At 39.4% G+C, this 17,421-nt stretch overlaps 1 protein-coding gene across 6 annotated transcripts in view; it reads right to left on the reverse strand.

Annotated features, from left to right (window-relative positions):
• PEBP4 (phosphatidylethanolamine binding protein 4) overlaps nt 1-17,421 on the reverse strand; it is a 304,246-nt gene that overhangs the window by 94,774 nt on the left and 192,051 nt on the right. The gene's annotated exons all lie outside the window — the stretch shown is intronic.

The raw sequence follows: 17,421 nt of genomic DNA on the forward strand, positions 1-17,421 counted from the left end.
GAAGGTGGACGCCGGCCATTGTGATCTGTGCCACATGGCTTAACCAGATGTGCTACCGTCTGACTCTGGGGCGTTTGGATGAATAAAGAATTGAATTGTCTTGCTGCTACGAGCTAAGTAAGTTCCTGGGTCATCTCTCTCTCTCTCGCAACACTAGCCCGACCATGTCCCCTCCAACTATCCTCCCCAACCCCAGTCCTCCCCCTGCCCCACGGCTTTCTACCAAGCTGGCTCTGGCTTTTTGTTGTCACATGTCTGCTCTCAGAGAAATGCAATCAATTAAGTACTCAGATTAATAATTTAGCTTTTCCCTTTCTGAAGAAGGAGAAACCAAGCAAGCATATTTACTAAGCACCTGGAAGTCCCTTATATCATGCTAGGTTCTAGGGGAGCAACAAAGAAACCTGAAATAACTCTATTGCTCTCAGGAAGCTCACAGTGTAGTCGAGTGACAGAGGTGTGAATGCAATAAATACAGGCCTGCTAACTGTGTCATGCATGGCACTGGTTGCTAGGTATACTAGCATTCATTCATCTCTTTCGATCAGCATTGACTAAACCCCTACTATGCACCAGATATGGTTCCACATGGTGGGGATTCAGTCCATACTTTCAGGAAGTATGTGCTAAGAGACATAATAATAGTAATAACAACTTTAGTCAAAGGAAACATTGAGTTGTGATTGGTGTTCTGATTAAGAATAAAGTAGGGTGTTCCAAGAGGGAGTAACCATTCTGGGAAAACAGCAGTTATAAAAGCCTTCATGTGGGGAAAAGTTGGGGCTTGAGAAAGAGCTCCTGTGAAAAGGAGGTGAAAGGGAGAGTGGGTGTGGCAGGGTTAGGAGGGTGGGTGGGGCTAGACCACAGAAGGTCTGTAGAGCTGGGTGAGAGTGGACTTACACCCTAAGAGAAGAACAGGACCACTGGAGGGTTTAAGCCTTAATAGTGATATTCTCTCTCTCTTTTTCCAAATATATACTGTTTTAGAGGCCAGGTGGTGGTGCACCTGGTTGTGTAAAAATGTTACAAGGTGCAAGGACCTGGGTTCAAGCCCCCAGCCCCCTCCTGCATGGGGAAAGCTTTAGTATTGTGAAGCAGTGCTGCAGATATTTCTTTTACTCCTTCTCTATCTTCTCCTTCGACCTCGATTTCTTTCTGTATCTATTATGTGTGAATGTGTGTATGTGTGTGTGTGTGTGTGTGTGTGTCTGTGTGTGTATGTGTGTAGAGATATTATTTTGGTGCCTGGATGGAGGAGGTATGGTTAGCTAAAATTAACATACTTTTTAGAAGACAATCAAGTATATAAATCAGAGTGTGCAGTTTGAGGAAGAGATTGGATAAGATATATAAATCTGGGAGTCACTGACATTTAAGTGGTCCTAGAATCCATAGAATCATGATATTATTCATGGAAGAAAAGAAGTTCCATGGCTGAATTCTCAACCCTGCTAACATTGAAAAAGAAAAGAAATATGTGAAGAGGGGTCTGTGAAGCCCGGAGGCAGACCTGAAGAGCAGGTCCAAGACTGTAACATTTTAGGGAGGAAGAAGCCATTAAGCTTGTTGAACATTGCTTAAAAGCAGAGCAAGATGAGGACACAGTGACAGTTTGACACAACTAAACTGGTGATCACTGTTATTTGACAAGACCAGTCTCAGAGAAGTAGAAAGGATAATGCTTGACTGGAATAGATAGAGATGAGTTGAGAAATGGGGAAATGGAAGTGATCATTAAATGTGAAAAAAAAAAGTTTGGGGGCATAGCGTGGATTATACTATAGGGGAAGGAGGGACCCACAGCTCTTAAAATTATTATGTATTATTGTTTAAGGGATGGATGACATTTAAGTCAATGGAAGTGATTCACTAGAAAGGAAGGAACAGACACCAGGCTATGTGTATGGCATCTTTGTAGGAGCCAAGACTCTGAGAAGGTGAACAAAAAAGAATACAGAGTCAGGCTGGAGGGCCTGGCATTCTGACAGGATCTGAGTATAGAGGTTCAGGTACTGGGAGCTGGAGGATATGGTGGTGAGGAAGGAGGAAACTGTCCTCTGTTTCTGTTTTCTTCACAAGTTAGTGGCAAGGTCATCAGGAGAAAGGACTATGGAAAGTTTGGGGACAGAGAAGAAGGTGTGAAATATTCATTTTGGAAAGTGAGAAATTGAATGCATCATGGATATGTAGTTAGGTTACTGGGTAGTACTACATTCCATAGTTGTGTGTTTTTAACCATTCAATTGTAGGATGGAATGAGTGGTAGTTGGAGTTGTATAGAGACTTAGACAGTGAGTATGATGGGATGGAAGGTACTAGAGATCAAGAAAATGACTAATATAAATAGAGAAGAGTCCTGCTTGGGTCCTCTTTTGATCTGGAGAAACAGACAGATAGAATTGCTATACAATGTGTGAGGTGCCTATTGTTTATCAGGAGTACAGAGGAGGGAGTCCAAATCTCTCCACCCCAGGAATCCAGGAAGACTGCTTAAGTTATAGTGTATGAAATATAAGTCTTTGGAACGGGGTGGTGTAGTGGTACACCTAGCTGAGCACACATTACTGTGCACAAGGACCTGGGTTCAAAGCCCCGATCCTTACCTGCAGGTAGAGGGTGGCAGGGAACTGCAAAAGTAGTGAGGATATGCTGCAGGTTCATGTCTCTCTCTGCCTCTCCCCTCTCAATTTCTCTCTGTCCTATCAAATAAAATAAGGAAAAAGGCCTCTAGAAGTAGTGATTCATTGTGCAGGCACTGAACTCCAGTGGCAACTCTGGTGGCAAGAAGGAGGAAGAGGAGGAGAAGGAAGGATGAAGAAAGGAAGGAAGGAAGGAGAGGAACGAGGAGGAGGAGGAGAAAGAATATAATCTTTTGAGCTTGATCTTGGAAGATGATCAGTAAAAGTGCCAAGGAAAGGCCTCTCAGAAGGGTGAATGGTTTGTGCAAAGGTAAAGGAGTTTTTGGAAAATGGTAAGACTCTTGGTGTGCTGGAACATTGGGCATCTAGAGAGGAATGGTGAGTGGCAGATTTGAAAGTTACTGGGGCCAAATATTGACATGTCCTAAGTTGCTTAGGATTTGTTTTGCAACAGAACTCACTGAAGTTTTCTGAACTGACATGTGTGATTTGGGAAGGAAGGCTCATGGTGAAAATGAATGAAAGACTAAAAGCAAGAAAGGACAACTGTGACATTCTGAGATCAGGAAAGCCTGGAAGATAAAGTGATGGTAATAGAGAGAAAGGTGAGGCATAGTGCTATAGAATCAAAGGCACAAGGTAACTTATCCATGAGGACTTATTCAAGATAGTTCTTAGACTCTTCCTTAGCTAGGTGGTACCAGGAATATTTAAGAATAGTAAATTTGGAGAATAGTGATTTTATTTTTGTCATCACTAGGGCTTCACCACTCAAAGATTATTTTTTTCCCCCCAGAAAGTCAGAGACAGAAATAGAGAAAGACAACATAGCACTGAAGCTTCCTTCAGTGTGGATCTTACTTATGACAATGTAAGCACACTATCCAAGTGAGCTATCTTGTTGGCTGTTGGGCTAATGAATTCGATGTTGAGACACAAGGCAGAATCATTTTAGAAAATGGAGCTATAAGTCTAGATTTTTCTTAAGATTTGGATGTAGATAGTAGGCATGTGAGTGGATGAGATGTCAGGAATAAATTCTAGAGAACTGAAAAATAATGATGGTGGAACATGGGAACTGAATGCTGGGAAAAGACTGAAGAAAAAATAGAAGGGTAGAGAGAATAGTCTTATGTATGAGAAAGAGAAACACACACACACACACACACACACACACACTGGGGGAGGGAGAGGGAGAAACAGAGAGAGAGAGAGCACTCAAGGGAGGGGGGAGAGGGAGAAAGAGAGGGAGAGAGAGCACTCAAGGGAGGAATAAAGATGGGGTCAATAATAAACTCATTGAGAAAAAGCCACAAAGCAGTACTGACTTGGACAATTGGGAATCACTGGCAATTTCCCAAAGGTGAAGATTTTAGAGGTAAACATACTGATCAATGATAGCTAAAATCCTTAAGAAGCATCAAACTATATACTAGGTACTGTAGAAAATGAAATCAGAGAATTTGAAAACAACCCCAAAGTAATCTCCAAGAAATCAGAAGACAAGGGCAAGGGATGAAAATATTAAGTAAAAAATAGGATAATAACCTAGAGAGCCTGTGTGTGTAATCCCAATGGAAACTAAGAGATTAAAAGTAACAACAACAACTACAACAACTGTAGTAGATAACCTAAGAATTGACTCATCAAAGCTATAGGAAGATAAAAAGAAGCAAAGTGTAAATACTGTAAAGAAATAAAGTCATCTATCTTCCTTATGTCTTTAAATTGATCATTTTTCAAATGACTGTTTGCATGAAAAACTCAAACTAGACTCAGTAAAACAACTCAGTGAGTTGTTCTAAAATGTACACATAGTTAATAACCTCCTACAGATTAACAGTTACAAAATACCTTTAAAATCCCATATACCACAGGAATTTAAAATATCTATGAATAGATTTGATGAAAAATACAAGATTTATACATAGAAAACAAAAACATTACTGAGGCACACAAAAGAAACCTTAAATAGATGGAGGCATACTGTGCATTTAAATTAAAATAATCATTTGCAAATGTCACTATTCATTTAGTTAATTAGTGAATTTAACAAGATTCCAGTAGGAATGCTGAAAAGAAACTTCATGATATGATTTTAAAGTTCAGAATAAACTCAAAAAATAAATAAATAAAAGAATTAGCTAAAGTACTACTGAAAAAGATGAAATAGGGAGTGGTATTGATTTTATAGATATTAAATATATTATAAAGCTATAACAATTAGAACAATGTGGTGTAGCTTAAGCAATAAATTAGTATAGGAAGGAAAGCAGAACATCTAGAGAGAGGCCCACCAATAAGTGTATAAAATTTGATATGTTGACTGTTGTTTTAAATCAGTAGGAGAAGATAGACTTATTTATAATCGACACTGGGACAACTGTGGAATAAACTTCATTCTTCATTTCTCTTGTACACTAAAAAAGCCTTTCATATTTAGATATGAGAATTAAAAAATATAAATTTAAAAGCTGATTTAGTAAAATATTAGTAAATTTGTTAGATCTTTGTAACTTAATGTTAGAAAATATACACATTATACTAGTAAGTAGAATAAACATGTGCATGACATATCATCTAGAATGTACAGGACAACTTCATATATCTAACTATATGTATTTATAGATACATTTGCATATGCATAGTAAATGTCTGGAAAAGTACACACCAAACTGTTAACAGTAAATTACATGAAAAGATTGATACATTTAACTAGCTATAACTTTGAGAGACTTGTCTGACAAAAGAAAAAACAAAAAACAAAATCACATTAAAGGCAATAAGCTGTAAGAAAATATTTATACCATTTGTGTTAAAAGGTTAGTGTCCTTAATATATAAAGTGTTTTTAACTCAGCAAAGAAAGAGTAATATTCTAGTGGATAAATAGACAAAAAACATGCATAGACAGTTCCTAAAATTAGAAATACAAATGGTCAGTAAACATAGAAACAAATGCTCATTTTCACTAGTAATCAAATAGATGATTATAAAATAAAATCATACTTTTAACCCATGAAATTGAAACATTTTACGTTATCCCTGTTTTTAAGGTATGTAAACTAATGGGTAGGTTACAAAATCTTATGTATTTGTAGAGATAGAGAAAGATTGAAAAGGAAGATGGAGAGAGAGAGACAGAGACAGAGACAGAGACCAGCATTGCTTCACTGCTTGTGAACTTTACTCCCCACAGATGGGGAGCAGGGGCTTGAAGTTGGGTCCTTGCACGTGGTAATATGTGTGCTCTACCAAGTGTTCCACCACCTGGCTCCCAGGTTACAAATTTTTATGTAACATAAAACTCATTGTATTTGATTAAAAGAACAAAAATTGTCATGTACATCTATATCCCTCCATGGGGAAAACAACAACTGAGAAAGCAGAAACAGAAATACTGATTGATTATTTCCAAGTGATAGAAAAATGAAGCTTTTCCTCCTTTATACTAGTCTACATTTTCCAAAGTTCTGCAATAAGATAAGGTTTTCCCTAGTTACTTTCCCATTCAGCAACACTACCACAGTTCTCTTAATCTCAGCAGGAAAGAAGGCTTCTGTGGTATTCTTGTCCCTTCTCTTTCAATAGCCTTAATTACCAATGGAAGTCCTCCAGTGAATATGAGGCAGAGGTGGGAGTGTTATTCATTGGATGTATTGGGAAATAGACCATTTGAGAGACAGGGACCTCAGCAAGAATATGGAGCAATCACCCAGCATCATGGTTTCTCTAAATCTTGTACCTCTGCATCTCAGGTAATATACTTATCCTCCTCCCTCTCCCTCTCCCTCTCCCTCTCCCTCTCCCTCTCCCTCTCCCTCTCCCTCTCCCTCTCCCTCTCCCTCTCCCTCTCCCTCTCTCTCTCTCTGTCTCCCCCCCTCTCCCTCTCTCTTTCTCCCTCACCTCTCCCTCTCTCTCTTCTTTCTTCTCCCCCTTCCACTCCCCCTTCCACTTCTTCCTCCTCCTCCTTCTGTATCTGTACTTCCCCCATTTTATTGGGGAGGTTAATAATGTCTTATAGTATAGTTGTTGATACTTAGGTACAACTTCTCATCTTCCAATGGCAAGTGTTTGCAAGACACTCTACTCTAGTTCCCAACTTAGGCGTATTTCCACTATCATGCACTAGGATCCCATTACTCACCTCCATTCCACCCAATCACCTCCCAAAACAAAACAAAACAAAACAAAACAAAACAAAACAAAACATATATTCTCAGGCAATATTCTTTTTTCTGTCTCAACCATTGACTCCCATAGTTAAATACATCCTGAAACTGGTGATTCCCTACAATACACCACCCCCCCCCCACTTCAGAAAAAACCCACCACTCATTCTGGCCACAGCTTCTGCTCTGCCCATCTTGCTTCTTCATAATGCAGTGCCTGGCACAGTAATCTTTCACCTCAAGGAAACCTCCACATTACTGGTGACCATCCTTCTTCCTAGGTCAGAAGCTCATATATTCTTTGAATCCTAAATTGACAGGACCTTTGTCTCCTAAACATTAAAAAATATATCCTTGGGGGGAAAATTATATAAATCCAACTGCACACTCTATGGGTAACCTGAGCTGTGAGCACATCTGAAGAAAGTCATGGAATGGGGAAACTGGCTCCACTGTACATTTCTAGTCACCAACTTTATTATGATCCCTTAGTACTACTATGTATTTCTCTAGTCAATGTGATTTCCACTCTTAGGAAATTTTATATCTTATGCAATGTACCTAAGCCTCCAATCTCCCCAACTCCCCCAATCTTTTCCTGGAAGACAACTTCCTCAGAGGAAATCTAAGGTATCACAGGATATGTACTTGAAGGTCTGTTTCAAAACCTCTAGACAGACCCCAAGTGCAACTACACCTGATGTGACTGTCCCCTGACCAAACCTCACCCACCTTACATTAGGGAGGTTGAATTTTCTGAGTGTCAAGGAAGACCACTCTCTCCATCTTTCCACCTTCTCTCATGTATCCCATCCCCCTTCTTCCCCACCAAGTTTATTACCAGTGCTCAGTACCTCCACAAAGACTCCACTGTTCCATGTGACTATTTTCCTTCTTTCCCTCTTCTGTTTGATAAAAGACAGAGAGTAATAGAAGGAGAGTGTGGAAAGAGTGGCTAAGAGAAAAAGAGACATCTGTAGCATTGCTCCACCACTCATGAAGCTTCCCCCCCAGCAGATGGGAACTGGAGCCTTGAATCTGAGTTCTCGAGCTTGACAATGTGTGCATTCTATTGGGTATGTCACTGCCTAGTCTTTTATCATATGTCCTAGTAAACAACATAAAATGAAAATAAACAAAGACCTATGTCAAGTCCAGGTAAATGTCAAAGAGAACTGAGAGGCTGTTGCACAGGGTCCTAGGAATGTCCAAGTAAATATGCTTGGACCCATACCTCTCTGAGATGAAGCCACTCCAGCAAGCCAAAGACTTACAGGGCCAGTAGATAATTACCGCTTGATAAAGTTTCCACCATCAGAATTTCACTGGTCTCATTTGTATATAGTTAACCTGATTGGAGACTGGTCCTGCCTTTATAACCAATGGCAGTGTGCTTGCTGCTATGTTATCTAGGCATCTGGCTCAAGTATTTCTTGGGTCTGGGTTTCCTGGACTGGAGTCCTGAAGTCCTAAAGATATGTCAATCTGTGACAGGCAAACATAACACTATAGCTGTAATCCTTGTGAGCAGATTACCAGCTGCTAACTCAGGCTTTAAAGTGGCTGATGCAACTCAATCAGATTTCAGTTTTTCTTCCCCCCCACTTTTTCTTTATTGGGGGGAATAATGGTTTATAGTTAATAATAAAATACAGTAAAAATAAAATAAAATAAGTAGTTGCATGGATAGAATTTCTTAGTTTTCCACATAACAAGTACCCCCCCCCCCCCCCGTGTCCTCTGCCATTATGTTCCAAGACCTGACTCTCCCCCCACCTAAGAGTCCTTTACTTTGGTGCAATACACCAAACCCAATTTAGGTTCTGCTTTGTATTTTCTTATTTTTCAACTTCCTTTAAAACTTATTATTAGTGATTTAATAATGATCAATGAGATTGAGGGATGAGGGCTACAATTTATACTATTCCCATCACCAGCATGTCCAGACTTCAGTTTTTCTTTTAAATTTGTTTTTAAATTTCTTTATTGGGGAATTAATGTTTTATATTTGACAGTAAATACAATAGTTTGTACATGCATAACATTTTCCAGTTTTCCATATAACAATACATCCCCCACTAGGTCCTCTGTCATCCTTTTTGGACCTGTATTCTCCCCCTCACCCATGTCAGAGTCTTTTACTTTGATGCAATACGCCAATTCCAGTTCAGGTTCTACTTGTGTTTTCTTTTCTGATCTTGTTTTTCAAATTCTGCCTGAGAGTGAGATAACCCCATATTCATCCTTCTGTTTCTGACTTATTTCACTTAACATGAATTTTTCAAGGTCCAACCAAGATTGGCTGAAAATGGTGAAGTCAACATTTTTTATAGCTGAGTAGTATTCCATTGTGTATATATACCATAACTTGCTCAGCCACTCATCTGATGTTGGACACCTGGGTTACTTCCATGTTTTGGCTATTACAAATCGTGGTGCTAAGAACATATGTGTACACAGATCTTTTTGGATGGCTGTGTTGGGTTCCTTAGGCTATATCCCCAGGAGAGGAATTGCAGGACCATAGGGTAGGTCCATTTCTAGCCTTCTGAAAGTTCTCCAGACTGTTCTCCACAGAGGCTGGACCAATTTACATTCCCAGCAGCAGTGCAGGAGGGTTCCTTTGACCGCACAACCTCTCTAGCATTTGCTGCTGTTAGCTTTTCTGATGTATGACATTCTCACAGGAGTGAAGTGGTATCTCATTTTTGTCTTATTTTGCATTTCTCTGACAATCAAAGACTTGGAGCATTTTTTCATGTTTCTTGACCTTTTGTATCTCTTCTGTAGTGAATATTCTGTCCATGTCCTGTCCCCATTTGGGTATGAGGTCATTTGTTTTCTTGTTGAGTCTGGCAAGAGCTTTATATATTTTGGTTATTAGCTTCTTGTCTGATGTATGGCATGTGAAGATCTTCTCCCATTCTGTGAGGGGTCTCTTGGTTTGGGTAGTGGTTTCTTTTGCTGGGCAGAAGCTTTTTAATTTGATGTAGTCCCATTTGTTTATTCTTGCCTTGGTCTTCTGTGTAATTGGATTCGTTTCATTGAAGATGTCTTTAAAATGCATGCAGAAAAGAGTTCTGCCAATATTTTCCTCTAAGTATTTGATAGTTTCTGGTCTAACATCCAAGTCCTTGATTCACTTGGAATTTACTTTTGTACTTGGTGAAATACAGTGATTCAGTTTCGTTCTTCTGCATGTTTCAACCCATTTGTTCCAACACCATTTGTTGAAGAGACTCTGATTTCCCCATTTAATAGTCTGGGCACCTTTGTCAAAGATTAGATGTCCATAGGTGTGAAGGTTTTCTTCTGGGCTCTCAATACTATTCCACTGGTCAGTGTGTCTATTCATGTTCCAGTACCAAGCAGTTTTGATGACAATGGCCCAATAATCCAATTTGAGATCTGGGGTTGTGATGCCTCCAGTTGTGTTCTTTCTTTTCAAGATTGTTTTGGCAATTCTAGGTCTTTTCTGGTTCCAGATAAACATTTGTAGCATTTTTTCTATTCTCCTAATAAATGTGGTTGGCGTCTTGATGGGGATAGCATTAAATTTGTAGATGGCTCTGGGTAGTATATTTATTTTGATGATGTTATTTCTTCCATCCCATGAACATGGAATATCTTTCCATTCTTTGTGTCTTTTTCAATTCCTTGAGTAGTGACTAATAATTTTTAGTATACAAGTCTTTCACTTCTTTGGTTAGGTTTATTCCTAGATATTTTATTGTTTTGTTGCTATAGTAAAAGGAATTGATTTCTGGATTTCAACTTCTTCTAACTTAGTGTTTACATAGAGGAATGCCACTGACTTTTGAATGTTAATTTTGTAGCCTGACACCTTACTGTATTGTCTGATGATTTCCAAAAGCTTCTTGCTGGATTCTTTAGGTTTTTCTATGTGTACTATCATATCATCTGCAAATAGGGAGAGTTTGACTTCTTCTCTTCCAATCTGTATCCCTTAAATTCCTTGGTCCTGCCTGATTGCTATGACAAGAACTTCCAACACTACGTTGAATAGTAATGATGATAGTGGGCAGCCCTGTAGTACCTGATCTGAGGGGAAATGTTTCCAGTTTTTCACCATTAAGTATGATGTTGGCTGTTGGTTTACTATATATAGACTTCACTATCTTCAGGAATTTTTCATCTATTCCCATTTTTTGTAGTTCTTGGATCATAAAGGGATTTTGGATTTTGTCAAAGGCTTTCTCTGAATCTATTGATATGACTATGTGGTTTTTCGTCTTGCTTTTGTTGATGTGGTGGATCATGTTGATTGATTTACATATATCAAACCAACCTTGCTTACCTGGGATAAACCCCCACTTGGTCATGATGAACAGTCTTTTTAATATGCTGCTGTATCTGGTTGGCTAGAATTTTGTTCAATATTTTAGCATCTATGTTCATCAGAGATATTGGTCTGTAGTTTTCTTTTTTGGTTGTGTCCCTGTTTGCTTTTGGTGTCAAAGTGATGTTGGCTTCATCGAAGCTGGAAGGGAATATTCCAGTGTCTTCAATCTTCTGGAAGACTTTTGAAAGTAGAGATATTAGTTCTTCTTGGAAAGTTTTGTAGAATTCATTTGTAAAACTATCTTTTCAGGACTTTTATTTTTGGGAAGGTTTTTGATAACTGTTTCAATTTCATTAGCTGTGATGGGCCTGTTCATGTTATCTAGTTCCTTTTTACTTAATTTTGGAAGTTTGTAGGTCTCTAGGACATCGTCCATTTCAACCAGGTTCTCCAGCTTGGTGGCATATAGTTGTTCATAGAAGTCTCTCATAATATGTTGAATTTCTGCAGTGGCTGTTGTGATATTTCCTCTTTCATTTACAATCTGATTTAATTTGGGTCTTCTCTGTTTTTTGTTTTGTGAGTCTGGCTACAGGTTTGTCGATTTTGTTCACTCTTTCAAAGAACCAAGATTTACTTTCGTTGACCTTTTGTATGGTTTTCTTATTTTCAATGTTCTTTCTTTCTTTAAAAAAATTTTTAATGTTCTATTTATTTATTATTGTATAGAGGCAGAGAGTAACTGAGAGGGAAGACAGAGAGGGAGAGAGACAGAGAGACACCTGCAGCACTGCTTCACCACTCCTGAAGATTCCCCCTGCAGGTGGGGACCAGGGGCTTGAACTTGGATCCTTGCACACTGTAATGTACGTGCTTAACCAAGTATGCCACTGCCTGGCCCCAATGTTATTTATTTCTGTCCTAATTTTAGTGATTTCTGTACTTCTGGTTGCTTTAGGGTTCCTTTGTTTTTCTTCTTCTAGGTCTTTAAGATGTGCAATCCGGCTATTTGTGCTTTTTCTTGTTTCCTAATGTATGCTTGTATGGCTATGAACTTCCCTCTGAGTACTGCCTTATCTGTGTCCCAAATATTTTGATAGCTTGTGTCTTCATTTTCATTGAACTCTCAAAACATTTTGATTTATTCCTTTATTTCCTCTTTGACCCAGTAGTTGTCAAGGAGTGTACTGTTGAGCTTCCACATTTTGGGACTACTACTAATCTTTTGTTGATTGTTAAGTGTTAGTTTCATCCCACTGTGGTCTGAGAATATGCTTGGGATGATTTCAATGCTCTTGAATTTGCTGATGCTGTCTTTGTGGCCTGACATATGGTAAATCCTGAGAATGACCTGAGAATGAGTTGAGTATAACATATATTCCTGTTTCTTGAGGGGAATGATTCTGAAAATGTCCAATAGTTCTAGTTTATATATCTCCTTATTTAGCTCCATCATTTCTTTATTGATTTTCTGCCTGGATGATCTGTTGAGAGAGTGGGGTGTTGAAGTCCCCTACTATGACTGTGTTGCTGTTAATATATTGCTGTAGCTCTTTCAGTAGATGTTTGATGTATTTTTTTATTATTTTTATTTTTTTTGTTATAGTCTAACTTCCAAAGTTTTCTTTTTTCTTTTTTTTTATTTGCAACATGTGCCTGCATGCCTTTCTTTCTTTCTTTTTTTAATTTCTTTATTGGAGAATTAATGTTTTACATTCATCAGTAAGTACAATAGTTTGTACATGCATAACATTTCCCAGTTTTCCATTTGTACATGCATAACATTTCCCAGTTGTATTGTTATATGGATGTTTTATGTATTTAGATGGCTTCTTTAGGGGTATATAGATAATAATTGTTAATCCTCTGAGCATTAAGTAATGTCCATCCCTATCTTTTTAAATTTTATTTATTTTAAAATCTATCATGTAAGATATGAGAAAAGCTATTCTTGCCCTTTTTTGCAGGCCACTGGCTTGTATGATAGTTTTCCACTCTTTCACTTTGAGTCTTTGTTTGTCTTGTTGAGTTAGGTTGGTTTCCTGTAGACAGCATATTGTTGGGTTGTGTTTTCTGATCCATCTTCCTACTCTGTGCCTTTTAATAGATGAATTCAGGCCATTGACATTTATCGATATTATAGAATAAAGATATTTTAATATCATTATTGTAGATTTTTAGAGTGTTCTGATATATGACATGTTTATGGTGAGCTGATTGTTTATAGGAGATCTTTCAGAACTTCTTGCAAGGCAGGCTTGGTGGTAGTTGATTCCTTCAACTGTTGCTTGTCTAAGAAGGTTTTTATGCCTCTCCATCTAGTCTGTATGACAGTCTAGCAGGATACAGTAGTCTTGGTTGAAAGCCTTTCTCATTGAGCACTCGATAGATATCTTACCATTCACTTATGGCCTGTAGTGTTTGTGTGGATAGGTCTGCTGCTAACCTTATGGGATTTCCCCTGTAAATGACTCTATGTTTTCTCTTGCAGCCTTCAGGATCCTTTCTTTATCCTTATTCCTTTCCATTCTAAATATGATGTGTTTTGGTGTCTTTATGTCTGGGTTAATTCTGTTTGGGACTCTTTGGGATTCTTGAACCTTTGTGTCTTTGATGTTGTCTAGACTAGAGAAGTTCTCAGCTATTATGTTCTGAATAATGCTTTCTTCTCCTTCCTCTCTTTCTTCCTCTGGTAAGCCAATAATGCATAGATTATTTCTTTTGAAGTCACCCCATATGTCCCTGTTGTTGTTTCCAGAATCTCTTAATCTCTTTTTGATATCTCTTATTTCTTTTTTAGTTTTCTCTAATTCATCCTTGATCTTGCTAATTCTGTCTTTAGCCTCATTGACTCTATTCTCTCTCCCCTCTATTGTTTTCTGAAGTTTATCTGTTTAGTTACCCTGTTATGATACTGTTTTAGCTTATTCAACTAGTTATGTTCTTAGCTCAGCTATTTCAGCTTTCAGCTCTCTAATAACCTTGAGATAATTAGTGTTCCTGTCCTTCTTCCAGAGTCTCATTTGTTATTTCTGCATTTCTGATGACAATTCTTTCAAACTCTTTACTCACTCCTGTGATTATTTCCTTAACTAGTGTTTGGATGTTGACCTCATTATTTTGTGCTTCAACATTTGGGTGGCGTTTAGGTGGACTCTTGTCCTGGTTCATTTCTCCAATATTTCTTCTTGTTGGTTTAACCATTCTCTATAGTATGTGATGAAGTCCTTCTCCCAGTACTTTTCAAATTACTGATCATTCTTGCCTGGATTGGCATGTGTCTAAGTAAGGTAATTAAAGGGTTCACAGTTGTGGAAATTGACAGTTGTTTCAATATTATTTTAATCCCTGAGTTGGATCCCAGTGGCTTAAAAGCTTCTTTTATGCTTTTTCTTCCCTGTAGGCTATGGGAGCCTGAGGGCTTTTAAAATATAAGTAGGCTTCTTAGATTAATCACTGACTCCTGACCAAGAGATAAAGCAGGTGGGGCAGAGATAATCCAGTGGTTATGCAAAGAGACTTTCACAGACCCACTGCTAGGCCACTGAGGTATAGATCCTCTCCTGAGTTTCTTGGTTAGTTCTCTGTCCCCTGGTGTCAGCACAGGGCCTCCCCCCTGCTTCTCTAGCTTCTGAGGGCAGTAGCAATGGAGACTCACAGTTGCATTTGGTGAGTCTCAGGGGAGTCTTCTCCTCCCTTCAGCCATCCCCTTTTTGGTGAAACAGATTGGAGGTGGTGTCTCAGCTGGTAAACTACCAGGCTGTTACCAGCCACTTTATCTCTCCCTAGGCTCCTCTCTGCCCAGGAGCCTTAAGCATTTGCACTCACCAGTGATTTGGTGGGGTCCTGAAGTCATTCTAGTCCTGTCTTGTTGTGATGATCTCCTTTGGTATTCCTAGTTGACCTGGGAGAGAAGAGGCGAGAAACAGCTGCTACTGCTCCGTAGCCCTGCCTCTGGAAGTTGCCAGACTTTAGTTTTTCAATCTTTCTCCTGAAAACCCTCTGTCCTTATCATTAAAACATGATAAAGGTCTGGGAGAGATAGCATAATGGTCATGTAAACAGATTCTCATTCCCAAGGCTCCAGGTCTCAGGTTCAATTCCCCAAACCACCATAAACCAGAGCTGAATGAACCCTCAACAAAGGCACTTTCCACCTGGTATTCTAATCCAGAAAGCCAACAGTTATCTTCATTATGATCCTTCCCCTCTAACTCCACTTCCAATCTATTGCTCTAACTTCCTGTCAGTCCTATCTCCTAAACATCTCTAATATCTAGTTTCCTCTGATCTCCACTGCAATGTCAACCCAGGTTGCCTTCATCTTTTGTTTTCTCAACTGTAAAAATCTACTGTTTTCACACTTCCTTTGACTCTCTAATCAATTTTAGATTCAGAATATTAAGAGAAAAATAATTAAGCAAGACAATGCTATCTTGCTGCTTAAAAACCTTTATTGACTTTCCATGGGTCCTAACTATTCCATAGGCCTAGAGTGATCTGTTTCCTGCCCACCCCTCCTTGTCACCATGTGTACAGAAAATGAACTCTCCCTGGGGCAACCAAATAAAGCCTCACAGAGGATGTCGACTCTTAACTAGATCTCGATGAATGGAAGTTTGCCTATGAGGGAGGGTCATGCCAGGCAAAGGAAACAGCTTGTACAAAGACATGGAGATGCCAAAGAGAGCAGTGAGTTTTTCTATATCTGAGGCTCAGAGCTCCCAAAGTGAAGGGTTGGTTAGTGGATGAGATCAGCTTGGCAGGGGAGATGGGCTATCTTTTACAAGCCAGGAAAGTTTGTAAATGGGGGGTGGGTGGGTGGGTATGTATCATCATAGACAGGTCATAGATAGAGAATTTCCATAGATGGTGGGCTAAGAGATGGATTCCATTGGGCACAGTGACAATTAGTGGGAGCTAGTAGGCTAACTGTGAGACTAGTCCTGGAGGTAAACCAGCAAACCCTGTAACACAGATAGATGCTAGGTAGTATCTCCAAAGCTTCCCTCTTTGCCTTGCCAATGCGTGTGCTATTCCCAGAGAGAAGGCATGTAAAATGCTAACTGGACAGAACATGATAGAGTTTCAGTGCCTAGTTCCTATTGCCCATTGCCTTAGAAAAGTAGGTGATATCTTAACCAGCTCTTTTTTTTTTTAAATTTTTTTTCTCTTGATTTTTTTTTCCTCCAAGGTTATTGCTGGGCTAGGTGCCTGCACCATGAATCCACCGCTCCTGGAGGCCATTTCCCCCCCCCTTTTTGTTGCCCTAGTTGTTGCAGCCTCGTTGCGGTTATTATTGCCATTGTTGACGTTGCTTTGTTGTTGGATAGGACAGAGAGAAATGGAGAGAGGAGGGGAAGACAGAGAGAGAGGGGAGAGAAAGATAGACACCTGCAGACCTGCTTCACCACTTGTGAAGCGACTCCCCTGCAGGTGGGGAGCCGGGGGCTCGAACAGGGATCTTTACGCCGGTCCCTGCGCATTGCGTCACGTGAACTTAACCCACTGCGCCACCGCCCGACCCCCAACCAGCTCTTTTCTTTCTTTCTTTCTTTCTTTCTTTCTTTCTTTCTTTCTTTCTTTCTTTCTTTCTTTCTTTCTTTTTTTTTTTTTTAATGTTCTGATGCTTTGCCACCTGAGGTCTTGTGACTCTGGAGAGACCATTCCTCCCAGGTATAGCCACTTATTAGAAGTAGTAGACTCTGCTGGGAGGTGTATTATTTCTATTAAAAATTACTAAACCAGAGACTACACTCCCTACCATCTCATTTACTGAGTCAAATCAGTACCAGAGAGCTAAGGGGAGTTCCCGTGTCCCAGAGCCCACTGAAATTATTCAGTTGAACTTGAACTGGTCTCTTCAGCTCATTCTTCCCCACTAATTCATTCCCACACAAATTCCAACAAATCCCCACACCCTCCTTTTGTCTGCCTTCTGGTGCTTTTCTGTGGGGTGCTGAGACTGGTACTTTTTTGTGGGGTGCTGTGACTCCTGTGTTGAGGGTTCTTCCTTCATGACCATCACTTTCATCTTTGTAGCTGACCACATCCAATTAAAATGAATCTCAGGTAGCCTGAAAACAGGGCCCTTGATTCCCTACAACTCATCAAACACATTTTGAGACTACAGAACCTGGGGAGTAGCTAGAGATACATTGTTCTTATATTTTATATAATCATGGATGTGACTTGTTGCTTTTTTATAATGCCCCCTTGTCCTTGAATCAGGTGGAGTTGACCTGAATAAGTTTCATGGTCAAGTTGATGGGAGGCTCAGTTTCTCACCTCCACCTGAATATTAGATC

Source organism: Erinaceus europaeus, chromosome 19 (genome assembly GCF_950295315.1).
Source record: "Erinaceus europaeus chromosome 19, mEriEur2.1, whole genome shotgun sequence".
In the NCBI taxonomy this organism is placed as follows: domain Eukaryota; kingdom Metazoa; phylum Chordata; class Mammalia; order Eulipotyphla; family Erinaceidae; genus Erinaceus; species Erinaceus europaeus.